This window comes from Crinia signifera, chromosome 1 (assembly GCF_055691185.1).
Source record: "Crinia signifera chromosome 1, ASM5569118v1, whole genome shotgun sequence".
NCBI classification, from domain to species: domain Eukaryota; kingdom Metazoa; phylum Chordata; class Amphibia; order Anura; family Myobatrachidae; genus Crinia; species Crinia signifera.
Window position 1 is genome coordinate 380,244,166 of NC_139217.1, and position 27,100 is coordinate 380,271,265.

At 45.6% G+C, this 27,100-nt stretch overlaps 1 protein-coding gene across 7 annotated transcripts in view; it reads right to left on the reverse strand.

Annotated features, from left to right (window-relative positions):
- NOS1 (nitric oxide synthase 1) overlaps nucleotides 1-27,100 on the reverse strand; it is a 290,226-nt gene that overhangs the window by 125,071 nt on the left and 138,055 nt on the right. The window contains exon 1 of one of the 7 annotated variants that reach the window (XM_083151460.1): nucleotides 1,070-1,192. The exons of 5 other annotated variants lie outside the window; for them this stretch is intronic. The gene's annotated coding sequence lies outside the window, so the exon portion shown is untranslated. Of the gene's footprint in view, nucleotides 1-976; nucleotides 1,193-27,100 lie in introns of those variants that run through there. One more of the 7 variants, XM_083151462.1, reaches the window with a different exon arrangement.

Consider the following 27,100-nt stretch of genomic DNA (forward strand, 5'->3'; position numbering starts at 1 on the left):
CTAACGAGAATGTGGGGAGCAGAGGTTAGTTTGCTCAGTAAAGTAATCGTGACATATAGTAGAAATTGTATAAGCAGAGAACAGATACAGAGGATGCACCAAAAGAGACATACAAGAGCCTAGCCTATCCTCTGTGCTATAACTCTTTTTGTTGTACCAATATCCTTTATATTGTCTCACACAATATTACTCAGTGCACCTACTGTATGTGCATCCGGGCGCCCAGGCGTTACTGAATGCTATTGTAGAGGGATCTGGATTTTTCGCATTCGATTCAAATGCTGTCATCTCTGACAAGCTCTAGATGCCAATGCCCCAGCATCAAGGCATCTTATTTAGAGTGGCACTGCCACCTCTCTTGTACACCTGAATAAAGTGGCATGAACTACACATAACCATACATGCCAATATATACTGTACACTGCCAGAGACTTAGAAAAAAGTTTACTATGCTCTTCCCAACACATTACAATACATGGTAGTACAATAATCTGTCTTGACGACTTGCCCAATGAGTAGGTCTAGGTGTGTTCCTACGCTCCGTAGCGGAGAGATGCTTGTTCAGAGAACAGAACACTTCTGTAAGTTAGAAGTTTCCTAATTGTCCTCTTTTCTTTCCCAAAGAATGTTATTAGCATATAGAGTGGATGCAGTGTTGCATAAGTAATAGACGCCGTGTTCTATAACCCTGTATGCCTGGTCACTCTCACAACATTGCCCCGGGGAGAAGGACCAATAAATACTGTATCCTCACCACGCTCTATTTATTTAACACAGGCAGGTACTGTACCACCATGGCTCTGAGTGCTATTGGAAAGCGTTTACGGTCTTTACAAGGTCCCCGGTTAAGGTCTATACAATTTCTAGAGTCAAGAAGCTTAGCTGAGATGTTGGAGAGTCGTGTCATTGTACTCTGCCCAGGTCAGATCTGAACACCCCCTCCCCCCTAAATCACAATAAAATGTAGCACACTTACCTGTGCTGGGACGTAGTATTACGACTATAGATGCCCTCAGAGATGGAAATCATGCTTGTTCAACACAAAACAAGTGATAGTAGAGGTACTCACCTCCAACAAGCTTCTCTTTCCCTTCTCCGGAAAGAGTTTTTAATGTCTGTTCTCTTCTTGAGTATGAACAATGGGGGATACAAGTAAACGTCCTTCCCACCCCTTTCCTTCCTCCCACCCTCTCTTTATTTACTCCCACCCTTCTCCCTCTCCAAATAGGAGATGGAAAAGCTCTATAAATATGTAGGGAGCCAACAGATGAAGTAGGAACTCAGGGTGGTGTGTAGGAACCCATTGCTTAATGTACCTCCTTTATTCTATCATCATAGAAACGAATTAACTTTGACATCCAACCAGAGTTTTATGGGTGTGGAGTGAAACGAAACAGTCCTCATTAACTTATGCCCCTTTCAGACCGCACTTTTAAAACGGTAAATTGCCGTTTTTTTACCGTTTTAAAACGGTAATGTGTGCGGTCTGAAAGGTCCAGTCCCACTTAACCGGTTAGAAAATGCAGTTTTTTCTAACCGGTTAAAATGCAGGGTCCTACCCGTTTCTGAACCGGTATTTTAGCCAAAAAATCGGCTCAGAAACGGTATTTAGGACCCAGCCAATGAGCTGGGTCCTAAATTCAGCACAGTGAATACTTAATGAGCGCTCATTAAGTATTCACAGCACTGGAGCCCCCCCCCGCGCGTGTCGACACCCCCCGCGCGCGTGTCGACGCCCCCCCCCCCGCGCGTGTCGACGCCCCCCCCCGCGTGTCGACCCCCCCGCGCGTGTCGACGGCCCCCCCGTGTCGACTTACCCCGTGCCGGTATCTCCGTTGTGGTTCCCGGCACTGCAGCTCAGTATGCTCGGAAAGCACTTATGAAAAAAGTGTCTTTCAGAAAATGGCTGCCCCCATACGGAAGACAGTTTTTTTAAACTGGGTTTCCTATGGGGCAGCCATTTTCTGGAAGACACTTTTTTCATAAGTGCTTTCCGAGCATACTGAGCTGCAGTCCACAACGGAGGTACCGGCACGGGGTAAGTCGACACGGGGGGGGGGGGGCCGCCGACATGAGGGGGGGGGGGGGGGTGGGGGGGCGTCGACACGCGCGGGGGGCGTCGACATGCGCGCGGGGGCGTCGACATGCGCTCGGTCGACACGCGAGGGGGGGGGGGGGGAGCTGCACGGAGGGGAGTGCTGAAGGCTGCACTGGCTTTAACCCTGTATTTGGAAAGTTTCCAAAAACGGGTCTGCCAGTGTCAAAAAATCGGCACTTAAACGGTAATATACCGTTTAAGTGCTGCGGTCTGAAAGGGGTTTTATCTGGCAGACCCGTTTTTGGAAACGTTTCCAAATACAGGGTCAAAGCCAGTTATGCGGTCTGAAAGCAGCATTAGAGAATCAGCAGACAAGAACATTCATACATCTGTTATATAACTTAATTCCCCTACATCTCAACAAGCACAACTATCTGTGTGCAATTACAGACCTATTAAGGCTAAGACCAAAGGAATGATTTGATTTTTATTTCATGCCATTGTATGGTTTACCTGTTGACAATCCTCTACTTTTACTCCTAGTGCTAATGAGGCTGGAAAAGATCTGCTGAAACACTCATTAAACTAAGCTGCCTTTCTTGGAATGAAATAATTGAAATAGTCAGACAGTCAGTGATTCCTCTTGAAGATGAAACAGAAGCCAGGTGGGCAGTGCAGCCCTCTGTGATGTGCCATATATGTACTGTATCAGAACATGGCTTAGCATCACACATTAAGAAGATAGCACTTATGTGTTGCCTAGTGTTCAGTGTAATCCGCACATGTAGTGGAAAATATTCTTGGATGCACAAGATCTTCACTGTAAACAGTGTCTTGTTATTACTCCTTGTTTGAACATATTTTACTGGATGCATCCCACATGAACAGACCCCATGGGGGCTGAGGCACAAGAAAGTCTGCCTGTGTTCTGTTATTGCAGGGCTTTCCAAAATCCAATTATCTGCAACCATAATTGATGCGTAACTGCTACAATGTAGAATTGTGCTTTAACAGTTAATACATACAGTACTAGATAAGACTAATTTGCTGATTTATGGCTGCCCCCTCCCCCCCCCCCTGCCCATGTGTTGACCCTGTTTTACTCTTTACAGGCTTGGGAGTTTGTAGACCAATCTGCAAAGTAAGAACATTATAGTATACACCTAGGGCTCTATTCAGCTAGCAAATTTCTACTTACAGTACATTTTTGGAAATTAGGGTTTAAATTAAGTATCCTTGCAATTTAGCAAAGGGTTAAAGAAGAGGATAATACAATAATCTACCCGACTCCTACAATATCGCACTGTAGAGAGCAAGCCAACACTCTACGGAACCTTGACATTGTCTTCTATTTAGGTAGCAGGAAAACATTAAAAAAAAGCTGTTTTACATAACGCCATCCCAGGATGACATTATTTGAAGAAAAATACTTATTTTAGCCAAAATCTGCAGGGACGGAGAGATCTTGTCCAATCAGTCACTGCAGCCTGCTAAAACACCTCCCACTCTCTGCACGCTTTCCCTATGCCATGTTCCTGGCAGTGTAATTACAAGGTTGTGTATCTTTGCGTGTGTGTGTGTCAGTCTGGGGTTAAAGAAAATATAATGGGTATTTAGTGTTCACTCCAGAATGTACCACTGCGTTTGCCAGGGAAAAGGGATGTGGCAACTCAAAGGGGGTGTGTCCTTAAGAGGACAAGGGGGGGGGGGGGGGTGCGGAAGACTGTGTTGAGTCAGGGTAGTCAATAACTTCCCTGTCATTAATGATTTACATAATTAAATAATACAAAGAAAATAATTATGACATATTATGGGCTAGATTCTCTAAGCTTCAAAAGTGATAAAATGGAGAGTGATAAACAGCCAGCCAATCAGCTCCTACCTCCCATTTCACAGATTTGTTTGAAAAATGTCAGACAGGAGCTGATTGGCTGGCTATTTACCACTCTCCATTTTATCACTTTTGAAGCTTAGAGAATCTGGCCCTATGGGTCACAAGTATATGCTTTATAGTATTCTAATCATTTTTACCCCATTTTTTGTTTTAAATTGGTTTCAGAGGCACCAAGAGCAGTGCTTCACCCGTCAATATTAAAATACCAGAAACAGGGGGTGGGGCCAAGCAGTAGGTTTTAAAATCCCATTCAAAAAAGGTATATAAGAGGCACCTTTACAAGTGCCTCAGCGACAGGGGCGTGCTTTCTGCCTATATGAAAGCACGCCCCTGTCTCTGAGGCAGATATGATTGGGCACAGTGGTGGAACATTCGGCATACACCACGATGAATCCAGCGCTGACAGGGTTTTTGGGGAGCACTGGGTCCAGGTTGCTTCTGCTATATAAACTGTGCGCCCCCCCCTGGTTATGAATATTATATATTTATATAGTACTTGCAGATATTACCTGTGCAGTCAAGGAGACAAGGGGAGGGCCCCCTATCTTCAGTGCTCCGGGCCCCCATAATGCTTAATCCGGCCCTGACCCAGCTCTCCAAACAGAGCCCTTTTGGGCTGGCCCCACCAAGCTAGTGCCTCACCAACCAATAACCTCAATGCATGCCACTGCCTTCATCACCTTCCTCAGCCCCTCAAAACTGTACTCAGCCTTTTATCACCATCCTATGCCCTTCCTCACCTCCTTCAACCCTTCAGTGCTTTTGTCAGCTGTCAATATCTTGCCCAGCCCCCTCGTCATCTACTTCAGCCCCTCAGCAATTTCCTTTATCCCTCATCATCATACTGTACTCATCCCTTATTACCTTCCTTGACCATTGCATCACTTATCTCACTTATCTCACCCCTCATTGCCTTCCTTAGCCACCTCCTCACATCCTCACCTTCTGCATGTGAAAACACTTTCATTTTCTTAATATATAACTGTATTTATATATTATCAACGGTGGCGAGCTGTGCTGCATTCACTATCTATTCTATTCTCCCTTGATGGAGATCGTGGACCCTCATGAGGGAAAATAGTCCATGTACTTTAAGTCAGGATTCGGACTGTTGGGCTCCTGACAGTTGGGATTCCGATGTCAGAGAAACAACTGTCAGAATCCTGACTTTCGGTGAGACATCCAGCACCCCCTTCTGCTGTCCCTGCAGCTATTCCTCTCTGTTCATCTGTAACCCCCACCCGCTGTTGTCCCCCTCGCTGGCTATTCCTTTCTGTTCTCCTATAACCTACTACCTAGCTTTTCCTCTGTTCTTCTGTGACCCCCCCCCCCCACCTACTGCTGCCCCCCCCCCCCCCCCCCCCCCCCCCGCAACTAGTCCTTTCTGTATGGGATGGAGCATTGGGAGCATCCCAGTTCAGTGCAGCCCTTGTCTGCCGGCGCTCGCCAGAGGGGAGGCTCTCGCGAGCCCTGGCCAAAGATGACAGGGGCTACATCTGTAGCTGGGGAGGGAAAAAATATTATGTAAAAGTATTTGACGAAATATCTATTTCTGAATAGAGCCAATAGTTTGTCTATAGCTGTTGAAAGATCTGATTTAATGCTATTAATACGTAGGTTGTGGAAACCAGTCTAGCAGACTCAATACATGGGACAATTATTTTTTCTGCATTGTGACTACTATAAGTGGTAATGATCATAACGAAGATAATAGACAACATATCTATCAATCATCCCATTTATCAAAATACAATATTTGCACAGAACAAAAATATCAAAAATCATGGAATATGTGAAACCATTCCAACCACCCTATTATACATAGGGTAAAGATAACACCCACACGAATGGCAATGCAACTGCTTTTGTCTCCTCACGCTCTTGCAAATCTAATCTATTAGTGGATCTATTACACAGCACTAGTATATGTCATGTATGTCACTGTATGACACTGCTTAGCAATGCTAGGAGTACAAGGTTTTTCACACAGAAACTCAGGATGGGAAAAATACTCTTCACTGTTTAGAAGTATTATATATATGAGGTCTGGAAAATGTTTGAGTCACTCTACATGTGCACATGGGGAAGTACAGACATAAAGCACAGCAATGCATGAGTGGTTTTGCTGCTTGCACTAAGAGATGGTTACTATAAATGCTGCCAGCACTAAATGTATTTCTTTATTTTATTTATTAACAGTTTCTTTTATAGCGTACAGATATTCCGCAGAGCTTTACAGAGAATATGTGAACATTCACATCAGTCCCCGCCCCAGTGGAGCTTACAATCTATATTCCCTACCACATGTACACGCACACATAGAGATTCCAGTGTTAATTTGTTGGGTGCCAATTAGCCTACTAGTATAATTTTGGACTGGGAGGAAACAAGTGTACCTGGAGTAAACCCACGCAAGCACAGGGAAAATATACAAACTCCGCACAGTTAGAGCAATGGTGGGAATTGAACCCATGACCTCAGCACTGTGAGGCAGTAATGCTAACCATTACACCATCCTTGCTGACCACTAAATGCTTATATCAAATGCTGCCTACACTAACGAGGTGATTCTGGTTGGCTCACGAAGTAGCCCTGCACATGCACATTTGCGAATTTGCACACGTGCAAACATTGGTCCCCTGTGCGATCACGCCGGGACCGAGCCAATTAGAATTCAATTGACTTTTATTTGCAAGTGCCGGGATGATGTCATGTGATGCCACCAGGAAGGCATCGGTCTGCCCGCGTACCCATGGGAATGACAAAAAGGGGTGACAAAAAGACTGGGGGTCCCCCATATTTTGGAACCAGCATCAGGCTCCAACAGCCAGCTGTGTCATGTCTCAGGCAGGGTTCACTTTTTAAGCAAGGTCCCCCGGCTGAACCATGACTACTGTGGCTGAATCAGCCCCATGCTGCTTACATTAAATGTCTGCAGTAAATGCTGCTTATGCTAAATGTTGTTTGCACTAAATTTTGCTAATGTTAAATTCTGCATGCACTGATTGATGCTTACACTATATGCTGCTTTTTTTTTTTTTTTCAAAACGTTTTTATTAAAGTTTTGCATGTAATAGTAGTTGTACATAACTAAACATCAATCTCTTGTATTAAAACATTCAGCAAATAAAGTACATTACCCTATGAAAACTGTGCATAATTGGTATTTCTTTCCATGGGTGTATTCATGTCAGATGTATAACATTTCCTTTCTTCAATCCCTGAGAACCCACTTTTCCTATTGCACCACTTTCCCTTCTCAATATTTGACCCCTCTTTCTTATTTAGAGGAGTGTTCAAAAGAGTAACCCTTTAGTTTCCTCGTCTCTACATACAGTCGCCTGATTACATGTCTAATACAACTTATTCCTTATGAATTTCAACAACCAATCAACTACCCCTACAACATTAACTACCCACCCCCCCTCCCTTGCCCACCCACAACTAAGACTCGGTGCGCCTCAACTATCTGTTAGTGATCTAAGCAGGTACCAGGTTGTGCCTTCAAACACCTTCATAACGTGTTTCCTTTCATACACTATATGCTGCTTATTCTAAATGTTGCCTGCACTAAATGCTGCTGGTACTAAATGCTGCTTGTACTAAATGCTGCTGGTACTAAATGTTGCATGCACTAAATGCTGCTTATACTAAATGCTGCTGGTACTAAATGCTGCTTATACTAAATGCTGCTTATACTAAATGCTGCTGGTACTAAATGCTGCTTATACTAAATGCTGCTTATACTAAATGCTGCTGGTACTAAATGCTGCTTATACTAAATGCTGCTTATACTAAATGCTGCTTATACTAAATGCTGCTTGCACTAAGGGGGTGATTTAGGTTGGTTTGCAAAGCACATTTGGGACCTCATTCAGGTCCTTTAGCTCCCCCGCGCATTCGTACTTTTGCGTATGTGAAGACGCAGGGTGTGTGCGGCCACGGCAAACAGGGAGTTTTCTGAGTGCACACGCACCCAGGATTTCGGGCGCGGGGGGGGGGGGCGTGCGGAGGCAGGCCGGGTGATTTCCCCAACAGGGACCGATGGTGAAGTCCTGCGCATGTGCATATTTGCAAGCGTTCCTTGAAAAACAAAAATTCTGGGTGCAAAAGCGGGCGGGCACCTGACTTCCGGGGGCAGACGGCTGGTATAGCCAGGCTGCCCGCCCTGTTCTCGGATCAGAACGCCACAGATCTAAGTCAGCAGAGAATTACTTAGATTGTCGAGCACTACCGAAATCATTGAATGATTTTGGGCCTGCGCGCAAACCTGCAAATGGATGTTTGCAGTGTTGCGGGACATTCGCTGTGTAGCGGGGGCAACCATTCACATGCCCAGCGAGTGGCGTTCCATGGCTCGCAAAGCAGCAAAATACCGCACTTTGGGTACCTAGCTTTAATTGTACAAAAATAATTATATTTTACCAGTATTCTTTTGACAGAGTTTTAAAAGAAAGCCCCATACACACTTGCTGATGTCCCCTGAAATTGGTGGCATCAGGGACCCGGCGGGGGGGAGGGTTGGGGGCAGGCAGGCATAGAGAAATGCATACACACTTACCGATACGGGCCCTGAGGTGAGCGACGGTAGGGGGGAGCGACAGCCGACCTGCCTCATTAATGAGGACCTTCCTCGTCTGGACATTCTGGACGAGGGAGGGGGTCGTTAAGGACAGTGAGTGTACACACTAGGTTATAGTGTCCACAATATTGCTCAGAAACTCCCTCCCGTGCTGTGTATGCGGCTTAAGTGCAAGCATAAAATAATGTCGGATATCTGCCTTCTAAACGTTTAGAAAATAGATTCTTTTTTTAAAAACACATTGGTGACTACAAACCTAATTTTCACACAGTCCACTGAAATGCATTTTAGCAACAAAGAAGCCACAGGCATTGATACATATGCAGGAAGTGAGCTCAGTCTTTAATTCCCTTTGTAGTTCATTTTGCTTTTTGCTGAGAAAAAAACCGTTTTGATTGGTGTCTGATGAGCGTCTCGCTGTACAGTACAATATTTTCAGTTGTGATGTACTTTACTGTTTTTGTGTCTTGGAATAAAACATGTGATTGACTATGATCTTGTCTTCTGATGCATCTCACATTCGGAGGTGGCCGTCACTGTCTGTCACCCTCACTGTTGATGCCAGATTCTTTCCTTGCATAGGACAGGCAGAGTGTTCACCTCACAAGAATGTTTTGCTCCCTACACTTCATTCAACAGTTATATGAGTTCACCTTATACTTGCCAACTCTCCCTGTCCTGCAGGAGACACCATGGTCATGGCAGAGAGGGTGGGGCATAATGACGAGATTGTATGCTGATCATGTAATTTTAGCCCAACCCATTTGCAAATACACTCCAATAACATCAATTACCCCTTTAGGGGGTTGGACCTAATGATGCAATTACCATAGCCCCACCCCCTTTACCACCCACCTGCTGCTCTTCTCCAGTCATCTCTCAGAGAGAAATTGCTAAATATAGACAAGTATGGTTCACCTACCCCGTATTATGCCGGTTTCAGACCTGCTCGCTGGGCTTCATGTGTTCGGAGCCGAGCAAGCAGGTTAATGCCACCCTGCCGAATTCACATCCCCCACCATCCTAGCCCATGTGCAGGGCTGCTAATAGATGTTTACGCGTACACATCTGTTTGCATGAGGCCACACAGAGGAGAAATCATTCGATGGCTATTTACCATCAAATAGTTTATTCCATCTCTGCCCGGCACTCACAGCCGCCGTTTGACTCAGGTGGCTGCTCGCATAGATGCGATTAGACGCATGACGTCAGCACCTGCTCCGAACAGGCAGGGGTACGCCTGTGCTTGCTGGTGCCTGCCCAGCATTTCTGTGGCTGTGCCCACCGTTTTTTGGGTACGCCCGTGAAATGCCGGAAGTCCACCCTAGACCGCCGCTGCCTGTCAAGCACAAGGGCGTACAGTCATATATTTCATGGCACAATGGATTTTCTCATCTATAGTCTCATCAATCTCATGTTGCTACTCATCTAGGGAAGCTTTATTCCTTGTGCCAAGATAGCTGGCGAGGCTACTATTGAGCATGTGTGGAGCCATCTTGGAACAGTGTGAGATTGCCACAGTGGAAGACAGCACTGTTCCAGTCAGACCTCAGATTACCTGCTGTTTTATCTGCTGTTCCAGCATCCTCTACTGCTATCTGTAACCCACATACACTTATTTCATGGCAAAGTGTATGACACCCTGCTCTAGCTATCCGAGTATATAACAGTAAGTACAGCTGCACCTAATTTATCTTCAATAAACCACTGCACTGTTAAAGTACCTGGGCTGTTCATCGTTGTAAAGCATCTGTGGGTTTGTGTATCTGATACAGAAGTAACAAGTACGGTTCTGTGTCTTGGCATCCTTAAAGGGGGTGATTCTGGTTTGCATGGTAAGCTGCTCGCAGCTTACCGAGCACCAGAGATGCCGCCCATTACCCTGCAGATATTCGGTGTGCGAGGGGGGACGCCATTTAATCCACCCCCAAAGCTGCGAATTTCACAGCTTTGCATGTGCACTAGAATAAGGCCCTATATCTGTAACTATAAGCGTTCCCTGAAAACTCACCTCATCAGGCAAGCTTATGAAATTCCAGAACCAGCCACTTAACCTTCATATACCATTCTTATCTCATCACATCCCCACTGTACAGGCCACACATATCCACTCCTTTCTTCACATTTTCCATCCTCCTGACCCCTGGCCAAACTGCTGGGTCGCCATATCTTACAGCACACCAGGAACCTCTGCATTCTGGTGGACTTTATACAATAAAGAATATTTATCCTTGTGTATCAATGCCTATTTCCCTATATATTGTAAGTGTGCGAGCAGGGCCCTCATACCTTTGACTGTCTGTAAATAACCAGTTTGTTGTATCACAGTCTCCTTTGTAAACGGAATATGCTGCGCTATGTAAGAAACTGTGGTACTTGTGTAGTTTCATGGCGGCAGCCTAAGCTAGGTTGTCAGCGTAGCCCAATGGCTGCCTAGCGTAGTCAGCGTAGTGTCTCCGCGGCAGCTCGGCGTAGTTAGCGTAGTCAGCGTAGTGTTCCCGTGGCAGCCCTAGTCACCGTACTGTCAGGCAGCGTAGTCACCGTACTGTCCCCACGAGCTGCAGCTCTGTAAATCGCATCTCCTCGCTGCGCTTAGCACGCTTTGGGCTGGCGTGGATAGTGGGGGATGTTTAAAGAAAACATTCACACTTGGCATATCATACATCTGACAACATTTGTTAACTGGTAACTGGATTTTAGTGAACAATAAAGAAGAAAAAAAGCAATGAACAATGTACAATAATATCAAATAACAAGTCTAATAAACTATAAAAACAGTCATTCTTCACTTTCTGCATTTCTTCAAATGCAGCCTCCCGCATAAGGTTGTTGTAAATAATGGTGTTTTTATTGGAAATCATGAGGTGCCGCTCACAAAATGTAATGCTAGTTAGCTCCTCCGCCCAAGAAAATAAGAACCATAGAAGGGTCATAAATGTCAGGTGACATCCTTGAAACCATTGAGTGGCCCGGAGACTAACCTTCTTGCCGCAGCTTCTTATGTGGTAGCACCACATCCACTCCTTTATATTAAGCCCGTTGACACAGGTCTATGTCTCTGGCAGCAAGTGGTGGCGTTGTAAAAACTGCACGACTCCTCCTCCGCCTGCGGCAGGTTAAAGATGGTTAATGCTGCGGCAGCCGTAACTGAGACAATGAAATCAGTGGTGACAGAATGCTGAGTACACTAACTGCGTAACTGACCGGGACTCTGACTACGCTAACTATGCTGGCAGCGAGGACTATGTTGTTAAGCGGCCGAGGGAACACTACGCTGATTCTGCCAGGGACGCTGACAACGCTAACTACGCTGGCCGAGGGAACACTGTGGCCATGGGAACACTGCGACCGTGGGAACACTACGCTGATTCTGCCAGGTATGCTGACAACGCTAACTACGCTGGCAACGGGATCACTACGCTGATTCTGCCAGGGACGCTATGCTGACTACGTAACTGCCGCCGTGAAACTACACAAGTACCGAAACTGTTAATAAATAAATAAAATAAATACTATATTGTCTTACCTGCACAGTCTATTTTCCTATTCAATATAGACTAAACGGGAGCAGGCATTGGGATTGAATCGACATCGAATGCGGCTGAAAACCGTTTGATTTTGCCTATGTAAGAAAAATCAACTAGAAAAATCGACCACATCGAACTGTGTGTACCCCTATATGTCATATGTGAATGAGGGATAAAAGGCATATGTGATGTCTGGTTATTGATAATGAAATGTGGGATGAATGCATGCAAATAATGTGTATGTGATGGAAAGAAAATCTATGTGATGTGAAATTAATTTGAATTAGATTTCAGTCCATTTAATGCATGAGTACAGCTGTTAATGATCTGGTATGAAGGTTGGCGTAGAGATGTTATAGAAGAGTATTGATATGACCTTTTAAAAATAATATAAAGGGGGGGGGGTTTAAATATTTGGACTAAAGTGGGAAGTACAGAGGCCTATTAGGCTTCTTGGTAAAGCATAGTAGAAGGGGTACCTTGACTGTTGATAGATGGGGTGACATTCTATGTGATGAGATAAAATCGCTTTTTTTTTATCGCACCACTTCGCACTTTTGCAAATAGCAAGATTGGCCCGTTTTTCGCATATTTAATGAGATGCGAAAAACGGGCCAAATAGTGCGAATAGGTGCGAGGTGGTGCGATGTCTTTAGTCCTAAAAAAGTGCGATTTTCATGTCTGAATATCGCACGTTTGCAGGAAAGCGCAAATAAAAAAAAAAAAAACGAGCGCGGGGTCCCCCGCCACAGCATAACCAGCCCCGGGCTCATTGAGCCGGTGCTGGTGACATAAAATCAGGGTCCCCGACAAATAGGGGTCCCCTTGATTTAATGAAACCAGCACCAGGCTCAAGGTCCGGCGCTGGTTCCCAAAATACGGGTGACAAAATGACTAGGGGTCCCCCATATTTTAAGAACCAGCACCGAACCCAACCAGCCAGCAGGGTAATGCCACAGCCGGGGGACACTTATTATATAAGGTCCCGCGGCCAAAGCATTATCCCCGTGGCTGGTCAGCATGGGCAGGAGTCCTGGGGAAGTGGGGACCCCCCCAATGAAGGGGTCCCCCCCTCCAGGACTTACCAGCCCATGCTGAAAGTCCGGGGCTGTCCCCGATGCCCCTGGGCGGTGGGCATCGGGCTGATGGATTGTGTAAAAAAAAGAAGATAAACTATTGTTTTCTACTGGCGAACTATGAGTCCCAGCAAGCCTACCCCGCATGCTGGGACTTGGAGAACCACAAGTCCCAGCATGCGGGGCATTAAAGGGCCCGCTGGCACTTGTAGTTCTACAGTACAAAAAATAGTTAAATAAAACACACTGACACCCTGAAAAATAAAAGTTTAATACACACATAACACACACACACTAATACTTACCTACCTTGAGCCCGTAGGTCGGTCCTTGGATCCTGGGTCCGGGCTCCGGGGCTCCAGGGCTAAAGAGTCCGGTTCCGGGGCCTTGGTCCTGGTTCCGGGGCTGGTCCTGGGGTTCCGGGGCTCCAGGGCTGAAGAGTCCGGTTCCGGGGCCTTGGTCCTGGTTTCGGGGCTAGTCCGGGGTCCAGGATCCGATGAAGTCCACAGGGGTACCTGAGGAAGGAAATCCTACTCACCTGGTCCCCGGCGACGTCATCGGCATCCTCTCCGGCAGACGCGCTGCTCCCGGCTGCTGTGGTACCCGCTCTCGGACTGGAGAGGCACAGAGATTTTCATCTTCCGCGCCTTTCCTCCGGATGATTCTTTTGGCCGCCTAGCGGCCAATCAGGAGCCGACTTTCTCGACTCCTGATTGGCCGCTAGGCGGCCAATGGAATCATTCTGAGAAGAGGCGCGGAAGATGAAACATCTCTGCGCCTCTTCAGTCCGAGAGCGGGTACCACAGCAGCCGGGAGCAGCGCGTCTGCCGGAGAGGATGCCGATGTCGTCGCCGGGGACCAGGTGAGTAGGATTTCCTTCCTCAGGTACCCCTGTGGACTTCATCTGATCCTGGACCCCGGACCAGCCCCGGAACCAGGACCAAGGCCCCGGAACTGGACTCTTCAGCCCTGGAGCCCCGGAACCCCAGGACCAGCCCCGGAACCAGGACCAAGGCCCCGGAACCGGACTCTTCAGCCCTGGAGCCCCGGAGCCCGGACCCAGGATCCAGGGACCGACCTATGGGCTCAAGGTAGGTAAGTATCAGTGTGTGTGTGTTATGTGTGTATTAAACTTTTATTTTTCAGGGTGTCAGTGTGTTTTATTTAACTATTTTTTGTACTGTAGAACTACAAGTGCCAGCGGGCCCTTTAATGCCCCGCATGCTGTGACTTGTGGTTCTCCAAGTCCCAGCATGCGGGGTAGACTTGCTTGGACTCATAGTTTGCCAGTAGAAAACAATAGTTTATCTTCTTTTTTTTACACAATCCATCAGCCTGATGCCCACCGCCCAGGGGCATCGGGGACAGCCCCGGACTTTCAGCATGGGCTGGTAAGTCCTGGAGGGGGGGGACCCCTTCATTGGGGGGTCCCCACTTCCCCAGGCCCCCTGCCCATGCTGACCAGCCACGAGGATAATGCTTTGGCCGCGGGACCTTATATAATAAGTGTCCCCCGGCTGTGGCATTACCCTGCTGGCTGGTTGGGTCCGGTGCTGGTTCTTAAAATACGGGGGACCCATAGTCATTTTGTCCCCCGTATTTTGGGAACCAGCGCCGGACCTTGAGCCTGGTGCTGGTTTCATTAAATCAAGGGGACCCCTATTTGTCGGGGACCCTGATTTTATGTCACCAGCACCGGCTCAATGCGCCCGGGGCCGGTTATGCTCTGGCGGGGGACCCCGCGCTCGTTTTTTTTTTAATTTGAACTGTTTTTTTGTTTTTTTTTCACAACAGAACCCTGCACAGAACATTGCGATCTGTGCAGGGTTCTGGCTAATTCGCCCATCAGAACCTGGTCTGAATTTTGGGCGAATTATAGACACACTTTATACAAATCGCATACCATTAAATATGCGATTTGTATACTTTTCCATGTGAAAACATCTGGATGCGATGTGCTGCGAAAAGCAGCCATCGCATTTCCAGTGTGTCCAACTTGTTGGCAAAAATCGCACTTTTTTCAAATTTTTGGAGCTCATCAAATATGCGAAAATTGAAAAAAATGCGATTTCGGCCGTTTTTGCGAAAAAATTCGCAAAAGTCTATTTATCTCACCCCATAGAATGTCACCAATGATGTCTAGGTCAACAGTCAATAGAAAAGGTTGACTTGACTTTATTTGGGTTTTGTTTTTATTTATTTTTTATTTTATTTATTTTTAGTTGATAAAGCCCTGTACAGGGTTAAACGTGTCAGTTCTTTATGTGGAAGCACCCCTAAATATATCCAAGAAGCAAATGATTCGGCACTCACAAAATTATGGCAAATGGCCTGGTGCCCGCAGAGTCCCTCAGGAATAAACAGCAATGTATGGCAGCGGCACTCAAAGCGGATTCAGTATAAAATCCCGGCGGTCGGGATCCCGTCTCTCCCGCTGCTGTTATAATGAAAAGTGACTGTTAGAAAATGGCTGCCCCCATACTGCAGACAGAAAACTGTCTGCAGTATTAGGCAGCCATTTTCTAAGTGTCCGTTTTCATTATAGCAGCAGCCAGCAGGAGCCAGCACTGGGAGAGACAGGACCGTGATGGCACGGCAGCAGGTACCGGCAGAGACAGCACAGCAGCGGGTAACTATAGCCCCGCAGACCCCCGGCGCCCAAACTTTCTCTGCGCCTCCCCGCCACCGCGGGGGCTGCAGAGCTATAGTTACGCCACTGGCTGTTAAGTGTAAATCGGGTGGTAAGTGTGTAAAGGTGGTGTGAGGTGTTTATTACAGGGGCTATGAGATGGACAGTGAAGGGTTCCGGGGTTAGTGGGTTGTCATAGAAGAGCCCAAGGGTGTTAGGAGGTGGTTATTGAAGGGAATAGGGAGTGCTGTGAGGTGGACAGTAAATGGGCCCTCTTCTCTCTTGTTGTCATAGCCCTCTTCTCCTCACAATTCACTTACTGCTCTCACCTACTCAGAGACCATCTTTGCCCGCATAGGGCCAGATTCTCTAAGCTTCAAAAGTGATAAAATAGAGTGTGATAAACAGTCAGCCAATCAGCTCCTGCCTGACATTTTTCAAACACAGTCTGTGACATGGCAGGTAGGAGCTGATTGGCTGGCTGTTTATCACTCTCCATTTTATCACTTTTGAAGCTTAGAGAATCTGGCCCCTAGTCTCATAGAAACATAGAATTTGACGCAGATAAGAACCACTTGGCCCATCTTGTCTGCCCCTTATTTAAACATGTTACCTCAAACCATATTTGATCCTTATTTCTTATATCCTAAGCATGTTTAAATTGCTCTACTGTATTGCTCTACTGTATTAAGGAATAGATACTGTACTACTAATCTACTCATTCACTGCATATTATTGAATATATGTTTCTGTAATTGGTCTGACAGACAATCTATCCACCATACAGACCATACAACTTATTGATTTATTGTGTCTACACACATTTCCTGTGTATCACTGATTTTTTCAAATCCTGCACATACTGTATATAAATATTTTCTTTATTGTGTTGTGTATTTGTGTGTAAAAGTGTGTCTTTTGATGTGAATTTCCTTTATCTAGATTGTTAACAAATCAATTAAAAGTTACATTTTAAATAAAAGTGCCCCCACAAAGAGAGTACTTTCTCTTTCTAAAAAACTAAATAAACTCTGCCTACTGTATGCTAACAATCTATGCCACAGTACTTTCACACCTATTCAGTCACAACTGGAGATGTAATTGATATCTGTATGACTCTGCATTGCTCATGCTTATTGTATATGTGCACTTTGGGCCTTATTCTAGTTCACTCTTTCTGACAAAATCCTTCTTAGATGGACAAAACCATGTGCACTGCAGGTGGGGCAGATGTAACGTGTGCAGAGAGAATTAGATTTGGGTGAGTTATTTTGTTTCTGTGCAGGGTAAATACTGACTGCTTTATTTTTACACTGCAATATAGATCTCACTTTAAAGTAAAACCCCACCCAAATCTAATTCTCTCTGCACAAGTAACATCTGCCCCACCTGCAGTGCACATGGTTTTGTCCATCTAAGAAGGATTTTGTCAAAAAGAGTGAATTAGAATAAGGCCCTTTGTCACAGAGCGTTCGTTAACAGTGCCTAAACATGCAATAGGTTTACATCCAATTCAGTGTCCGGACCAAAGTGAACCTGTCTGTGCTTTTCACAGGCATTACAGCTTTTCTCAATGCAATGAATAATTGTATAACACTTGCATCATGTTTCCATGCCCACCAGATGTATATGAAAAACACAGCACAGAGTTAAAATCGTTACAACTTTAAATACCCAATCTATGTCTATGATCCAGCCCAATCTAACTGAACAAGGCAGTCAAGTCCCATATTTTAAATAAGGGAGAAATGTGCAACATTTGTACAGAAATGTGCAACAATACACTGATCTATATATACTAGCTGGGGTGCTGGTAGAATGTCTTCGGTTACTATAGATACTAGGATCAAAGAGTGAGAATAACTAACACAACTTATAAGTAGTCTACATACGGAGATACAGCTGCTCTTTTTACGTTGTTCCACTCCTGTCCATAAAATAAAAAATCGAATATCCAAACCAGCTACTGCAATACATTTCTATGGCAATTTGTGAAATGAAAGTACCTTGTTTTATGGCTGCTGATCATTAAATGTATCCATAAAATGTTCGCCCTGCAATCATCAGTTTCCCTTGATCCTGACCGTACTGACGTTTTGTGTCATGTCTTATCGCTTTCCCTGCACATCATTTCAGATCACTTTTTCAAAATTTTTACTGTATTTTCTTTTAAGTATTTATTTACTTACACTGTTTGCTTAACTACATATCATAATTAATGATGTTATGTGCTCACTTGTGTAACTGAGAAGAACCCTATAGCTTTAGCATTCATTAAAAAGACATTTTGTTTTTATGATATAGAAGCTGCTCATTTGTCAGGTGTAAGTAATTCCATTGGAGCAAATGTTTATATTCTCCGGTCTTCCCAAGATTTGCAGTGCATTTATTATAGTGTGATATATTGCCTAGGCTACTGTACATCTGTCAACAAGTCATATCTCGCAGGTACAGATATGAGCAATGGTGTAGCAATATGGATTCATGGTCAAAAGCCAGTGACCTTTCCAGGGTCAGATCTGTCACTTTCCAGCATCATCACTCTGGACGATATCATGTATCAATGCGATTTGGCAAGAACCATGAATGGTATTACAAGTAATAGATAGAAGGGAGACATTGTAGGTTTTGCAGCTTGCCTGGGTTTATAATTAAATACTGAATCTCCAAGAACATAAAGCTATACAGAGGAACCAGAATATAAGTGGTTTCACGGAACCGTTTGCAGCTATTTAACCCTTTGAACGCCAACATCTCTGTTGATATCAACTAAAACTGCCAGCGTCGCTCACACTTGTTACATAAATCCAAATAAAAAATGCTGCGTAAAAAAAGATTATATTTCTACATAAGGTAAACATTACAGGTCATTATCATGAATACAAACGTTTGCTTGCCAATTTTCACACTTATTTTGACAAATTTCCTTGGCACTCAAAGGGTTAAAAACCAAAAGATGACCCTGCATGTGCCAGAGACTGCAGAGTAATGGTGTACTACAGTACAGTAAAATAATCACCTTTGTGTTTTTAACATGTTTTAAAGCAACAAGCATACTATATACATCATTTAAAAAACGGCACTGAGCTAACACCAAAAAGCTACGTTACTACTTCCAAGCAGGGCTGTCTCTGAAGATGAGACAATTGTGTGGTACTAAGGAAGAGACTTGCTGCTTCATTGTGATAGAAGGGATTTTATCAGACCGCAAGAACAGGAACAGGTACAAAATGTTGCAGAGACAGAGTAGTTGTACCCTAGTAGAGCGAAACACAGCTGAGGTTCAGGCTACATTAAAATGGATAACACTAGGGCATACCTGCCTACATTTGAAAACTAGTTTCAGGGAGATTATAGATGGGAGTAAGTAGAATATTGAACAGCGCCCCATAGAGGGGGCTTGTCATGCTCCACCCAAAGGGCGTGTCTAGTTCCATATATGGAGAGATTGTGAAAAGAGATTGTGCACGTGACACCTAGAAGCGTGGGTGTGTACTGCTACATCTGAGAGTAATCTTTTAAAATGGCTTAGATCCAAATGTGGATGAGCCCTGAAGCAGTAAGTAAGAGATGCTATACCTAAATAACAGTCACTGATACATGTCAGGGATTGTTCATCTATTGTGTTTTACACACAGTTCCATGTAAATGGCCACAAGAAATACATGTAGCCATAGGGATCATTGTGTTTTATCTCCAAAACTGGGAAATGGCACTGATGATTCAATGTAAATGTATCTCTCATTCCTTTAAAAAAAAAAAACAAAAAAAAAAACAGCTACATAATGTGGGCTAGGTGAAAAGAGGGAGATTGCTAGACTAATGAGGGAGAGAGGGAGATTGCTGTTATTTCAGGGAGTCTCCTGCAGAATGCAGGAGGGTAGGCAACTATGCATTAAGGAGGGAATCTTATAAGCTGTAAATAGCTGAGCTCACATGGTGTGCAATATGACATGGCAATGGTATGTAAACTCTGGAAATGGCACCTGATTCCTTCTAGTGCTGGACTCACACATTTTGCTTACACCCCTATGGGGCTGTGAACAAACGTCTGCAAGTCCAGCGATAGAGCTGTTCTCAGCTGATTGGTTTCTCCCCATGTATTCAGGTTTATAAACAATTTTAGAACTTTGGGGCTGGCCAGATAACAATAATGTTGTTGTAACTCACCAGCTTAACATACCCTATATTGCAATATGTGGACTAATGACTTGGTTTACATACAGACCTATGTGCTTGAGTGTAAAGTGTCAGAGTACAAAGGCATGTTCTAGAAATTATCACAGACCTACTGCCCATGTACTTAATATAAATGCTATGTAGATGTGAGCATAAACAACCTTTGTGCACCCAGGCATGGCAGCTATCAGAGATTGTGGGGCCCGGAGAGGCAAATAGGCAGCCACCCCCCCCCCCCCCACACACACACACCTATAAAATATTACTAGCACTGCGTGGGGGGTGTCTAGAACCAGACAGTGCAATTCTAGCATTGTCTTAATTTTTTATCCACTTATAATGAAACCCCTGACAATTAAACACAGCGTCCCGGCACTCCCAGGCAACACTACACACGCAGTGGTGTAACTATAAATTTCACTTCCGCCTGCCCTCTCATGGCATTTTAATTTAATTTACACACAGAATGCCTCAGTAGTGCTATTTACACACAAAATGCCCACGGTAGTGCCACATAAATAATGCCCCCCCATAGTGCCACATACAGTATATAATGCCCTCGGTAGTGCCACATACATAATGTCCCCCATTGCTCCATATACACAGTGGCGGATTTAGGTGGAGGCACCTAGACATGTGCCTTTTTAGCTGAATCTGTGCTTAATATATTTATCATGTCTTTTTATATATTGTTTATTTGGTCACTGTACTGTGCGTAATGGCAGAACATGCTGCTTTCTGTTTTCTAGGATCTTGTGGACAGTTTGCCAAGAAGGGTGTCTGCTATAATCACTGCATGTGTTAGACCTAGTACTGACATCAATGTAATCTCATTTATTTATTTGTTCAGGGTCCAATCACATTTTTGTACATAGGAGGTCATTCTGATCTGCACGCTCCCCTGTGCGTTCGCATGGGGGATTAATGTTTCGATACTGCCCATGCGCATAAGCATTTATGCGCATGTGCAGGCTCCATTTCCGAAAGGACATCGCAACTTGTATAGTTGCCAGCCCATTCGCACGGAGCAGTGCAGGTGGGTGGCGTGGGGGCGGCAGGCAATGGTTGTGCCCATGGGAATCCTTGCGTTTCATGGGCGTTCCCCTGCTAATGGCGCCATGATGCGAGTGCCGGGGGAAGGCAGCTGATGTCACTGGATGTCAGCTGTCCGCCCTGCTATGTGGCAGGGCGCCGCAAATCTGAGTCACCAGAGAGTGACTTAGATTTGCGAACACTTGAGACATAATTCAATGCTCTGTGACCATCCAATGATTTTGGCTCCGCACGCATGGTTGCGAATGGATGTTTATGCAAAACATCCAATCGGATACATGCAGGCATATTTGCCGTGCAAGGGGGGGTGGGCGTTCGTGCAGCGTTTAGTTAGCTCACAAAGCAGTGAAATTCGAAGCTTTGCGAGTCACCCAGAATGACCCCCAAAGTGTAGTTATTATACCATTTGGACCTGCTGTGTTCCAATTCCGATTTATACAAGCCCAGGGTACTTTCTTGGTTCAATCTAATAATGTGGTACTTTTTGTTATTGACTTCAGGAGTCATAAAAGAGAGGAATTTGAACAGGGAAAGATGTACTGTAGGAATTCGCACAAAAAGTGAAGTCTTAAACGGGGTACACACTTGTCTAATTCTCATCTAAACCAACCCCCCAACCTACTTAAAAATATTTGAGACTGGTCAGAAACTCTCTAAATTACTAGGCAAGGGCATAATTAAAACTCTTTGGACCGCATTAAACTATTTTAAAAGACCCCCATCCGCAACATTGTCACTACAATGCCCCTTAGGAGAGCAAGAGAGAGTGAGGGAGTGGAATGACAGAGAGAGGGTTTCATGGAAAAAGAGGGAATGAGAGAAAGAGAGAGAGGAGCAAGAGAGTGAGGGTGTTGAAGAAAGAGCGAAAGGGATGGGAGGGCAGATAGATAGAGAGCATCAGGGTGAGAGAGATGGTGTCAGTGAGAGAGAGACACATGGGGTGTCAGAGAGGGGGAGGACAAACAGAGATGTATGGGGGTGAGTGGGAGAGTGAGTGTTAAGCAGCCCATACACGGTCCGTTTAACGGATCCGTTTGGGACTTAATTAGCACACATCGGATCGGATCCCTAGTGCATGCAGTGTGCATGCACTGCGATCCGATCCGATGTGTACCTAGTACATAAAGTATGTGCAGCACATACTTTTTGTACCGTACTATGTGATGCGCGGGAGCGCGCATCGCATAGTACAGAACGGAGCCATACACAATGGACCGTGTATGGGCTCCTTTAGAGAGGGAGGGAAAAAATAGGACAGCAAGAGAAAGTGAGAGACAGAGAGGGAGTGAGGGTGTCAGAAAAAAGACACTGTCAGAAAGAAAGGGGGTGTCAGGGAGAGATACAGAAAGGGAGAGAGACAGTGTCAATGAGAAAGATAGAGATTTCCCATGTCAGGGAGAGAGAGAGGGGAGATAGGAGGGGGACAGGAAGAGAGAGAGAAAACGTGCATCAGACAGAGGCAGATATGAAGGAAGAGAAACACACTGTCAGGGGGAGATAGAGGTAAAGAGTGTCAGAGAGATAGGGGGAGATAGACAGTGTGAGACTGAGAAATAGAGGAAGATAGGCAGTGTCACAGAGAGATAGCAACAGTGTCAGGGAGAGAGATGGTGTGTGTGTGTATTAGGGGGAGAGAGAGTGAGACACACACACACACAGACAGAGACACAGTGAGAGATAATGTCAGTGTCAGGGAGAGGTAGTCTTATAGAAATCTAGACAGTGAGGCTGTGACAGAGAAAGGCAGTGCCAGGGTTAGAGAGAGAGGGAAATAGAGGAGCAGTGGGAGGGAGGGAGAGAGACAGTGTTAGAGAAAGGAAGGGAGAGTGTGTCAGGGAGAGAGACATAGTGCCAGGGAGCAAGAGAAACAGCGTCAGAGGAGAGAGATAGTGTCAAAGAAAGAGATAGTGTCAGAGAGACAGTGAGAAATAAAGGGAGAGAGATGTCAGAGAGAAGTGTCAACGGGGAGGAGAGGCAGTGTCATAAAGAGAAAGAGATGAGGACAGATGCATTGTCAGAGAGAAATTGAGAGCCAGGGAGACATAGAGCTAGAGAGAAACAGTGTCAGAAAGAGGGAGAGAGTGATAGAGAGACAATGTCAGAAAGAAGAAGAACGTGATACTGTAGTATCAGGGGAGAGAAGAGGGAGAGAAGAGGGAGAGAGAAGGAGTGGGAGAGATATACCCTGACTACAGCACAGATGGAGCAGAAACTTTACAGTTTTAGCTTGACAAGACTTAATATATCTGCCCCATTGTGCTTACAACTTTTTCCTTAGGGCTGTTTCACGCGCATCGGCTGACGTTGGGCGGTGAAACAGCGCACAGACAAAAGCTGTGCCGTAGTCAGTAGTTAATAATGGACAGGATTGTGTGCATTCACATGGGACGGTCATGGCCCGGCTGCCCGGTTGCAGCCGGCTGTCACCACTGGAAAGGACGGCTGCTGGGCTGTGGCCATCCCGAGCATTGTAAACTTCTGTGTACGCCATGGTTTCTTGGCCGTGTGGATTTTCGGCGCCCGATGTCAGCCAGAGCGTGTGAAACAGCCCTTAGGGTCAGTTAGGTGGTGGTGCATAGGGTTGTGTTTATGTTTGTCCACATAATTTGAGCCTCAGGCACTGGTTCTGCCATTGATCATAAATACTGTAATTGGATACTGGGCCCAGCCAGTGGCAATCTAGGAAGTGCCCTTTGGCACACCAGGATGCCATGGCACTCAGTTTGAGAAACTCTTGTTGAGAGAACTGCAGATGTCCATTGGTATGAACGGAGCAGCAGCCCCTAATACTAAACAGAAGTGTATTCACATTTAGCACAAACACCAAGCTGATGCATAAATGAACTGAGAAATGTATTTGTTATTTAGACATATGTAAATGCACTACACAAATCAAATGTATCTGTCATAACAGAGCGAAACCAACAAGGTGTCACCTGCCTAGCCAGGAAAAGCAGAGACATTAATTTATAGCATAGTGTAATAGCTGGACAAATGAAAACCCCTGCTGGAAGGAAATAAATGCTTAATGATAATTATAGATTCCAGGTAAACAAAAGCATAACTCATGAAGTGCAGTGAGACACCGGAGAATCTCAAGCAACAAATGGCAATGACCAGTAAAAATGACAGCCTGCCACTAAAATGATACAAACAGCAATGCAAGGACAGAAACAATCTCAACACACAATAAACACACAGGTTACATGTATACCCCACAACAAAGTAGATGCAGAAAGAAGAAAGCACCCCTAGCAGATATGTGGGTTCGATTCCCCGAACGGTGTGGAGTTTGTATATTCTCCCTGTGCTTGAGTGAGTTTCCTCCGGGTGAATTGGTTTCCTCCCACACTCCAAAGATATACTGGTATGTTAACTAGCTCCCAACAAATTAACCCTAGAATGTCTGTGTGTGCGTGTACATGTGGTAGGTATAGATTTTAAACTCCACTGGGGCAGGGACTGATGGGAATGTTCAAATATTGTGCCAGATGAATTATAGTGGCGCTTATCGCGCTGCTATAACACATCCTGCTTCGTCTTATTAACGAGGTGAAGCAGGAAGGGACATCGACAATATGTATTAACATCTTGTCTGCCGAAGTGGGGGAGCGCTAACTCCCCCCTCCGGCGATGCCCCTTGAGGAGACAGCGCATCAGCTCCCACTGATGTGCTGTCTCCTTCCCCCCGGCCAGCTGTACTGGGCATGCGCGAGATCATTCTACTCACGGGAGATCTCCAGTGCAGCCCAGAGCCGGCAGCAGGGACAGCGCTGTCCCTGGATTGGGGACTGGGCTTTGCCTGGCTGCTTCTTACATGGGGGAGAAGTGGTATCAGTGCACATACTGTGCGTGATACCCCTTCTCCCGCAAAACGCACATTCATACATCTGCCCCATTTTCTGTAAAGTGCTGCGGAATATGTGTACGCTATATAAATAACTGGTAATAAATTAAATAAAATGTCAAAGTGGAACTGAGATGGCAATATAGGGCAACCTGTTACTATGAGAGCAGATGGGAACATCCCCAATACACTGTAACAGAGGCATCACAGGGTGTGGTGACATCCGGTGCGCACTCTACACTGTCACCCCCTCTGCACCACAGACGCGTGAAAACAGGGGGCCTGTTTCAGAAGGTATGTTCTCGCAGGGACCCGAGTGTCGCCACTCCGTGGGTGTGGGCAGCATCTCCGCCATACTCAGACACACATTGCCCCTAGCAGGTATTCTCACCACCAAGCTTAGGGGTCAATCCAATTATGCGTGAAGACCTGATGAGTGTAAGTAAGTGAGACTGCATGTTGCACTTTCAAACCGTTGACTCGTGTAATTTTGTATGCAGCCCCATAGAGATGCAAGCATAAATCTACGGGTCAGGCACTAAAGGTTTACATGCCATGACAGTGACCTGCTTCATAGGGAGATATACTGTATATTGACCCGTTAGTGTTCAGAAAGCATTATACATTTGCCCCACACAGTAGAACACTCCAGGCTATTCCATTACAGCACCCCTTACCCTGCACCTCTCTCCAAGCACCTGGTGACCGCTGCGGGAGCTCATCCACAGCTGCGAGTGCAGGGCTGGCCACGGTCTACTAGCACTTTGTTCACACAGGGCTGATACCTAGCCAGATTCACTGTTGATGTCAGATGTAGTGTAGGGATATGCTATTATGCATGCGTCTAAGGCAGACTACCGCAGCGTTCCAAATATACAGTATGAGTACAGAGTTGTAGGTGTCATTTCGGATGCATTTAGAAAGAAGTCTACTTAGAATGCAGTGGGCATTCCTGGGCACTGAAAGTCTTGTGGGTATGATATGGGGGTATCGGTAACAGTGGTGGTGTACATATATGGGTGACTGCTCATATAGAAGACCACATTAACATGGAGTTGCTGCACCTGTCATAGGGCTCACATAGGAGGCTGTATTCAGGGGGAGAAGCTGCACCTGCCAAAGGCTCACATAGGAGGCCATGCTCAGACAGAGTCGCTGCACCTGCCATATATATAGGGTTACCACCTAGTCCCTTTAATTCCGAACACATGTTAATTACACAGGTTCTGTGGCAGTTTAAAATCAGGTGAAGTGGAGTCTTGAAGTCAGCCTGCCACAGAACCTGTGTAATTAATATGTGTCCGGAATTAAAGGGACTAGGTGGTAACCCTACATATATATACTGTATATGTATATTGAAAAAATTATGAAAGAGCATACCATGAGATGAATGAAAACAAATATTTACTGATAACAAATGCTCACATACATTAAGGTTTCATTAAAACAGCTTGCCAGCATCGGGACAGCATATGTCTGTAGCGTGCTCACAAACTCCTGTAGTCAGCGCTAAGCCAGCATCCGGCTTCAGCAGAGATCAATCAGTGCTGAAGCTAGCCCGGTCAGCCGAGTGAGTTATAACGTCAATGTGTCTTCCGTATAGGCCACGCCCAATGCGTTTCGTCATGCAAATGGACTTGGTCACCCCCTGTTATCACGAAACCTTAATGTACAGTATGTGAGCATTTGTTATCAGTAAATATTTGTTTTCATGTATCTCATGGTGCTCTCTTTCTTCAATCTTTCAAGCTACCTCTGATTTGGACCTTGGTACTGTCCTGGATGAGAGCTGCACACTGCAAGGATTTCCATTAATCACACTCTGAGGACTTTGCTATATGTATGCAGGGGAGGGAGGAGAATGGTGTCTGGCAAAGTTGGACTCCAAAAAGGTTACTGGGAGGAGGAGATTCTGCGTGAGGGCATGCCCCCCACCCCGCCCAGGCAGCCTCACTCCATATTACATATTTAGAATGGCCAGCCTGATGCAGGCTAAGGTCAGCTCAGTGGTGCGAGCTGCACTGCCAGCACCTCCCCGCTAGAAGCGACATGTTTATTACTGTCTGCCTGCTCCCTCTGCACTACTGTAGCTCTGGCGCTCCCAAAGCACCATAAGCGGACTGCCCCCTGATCTCAGCTCAGGCAGACTGCACCAGCGAGTGCCCCACAAATCACCATGTAAATATGAGCCAGCCCTATGGCATTGCAAATGCACTGGCCTAGGCAATTGCCTAGTTTACCTTTGCCTAAGGCTGGCTCTGTGGGCACTCAGGGA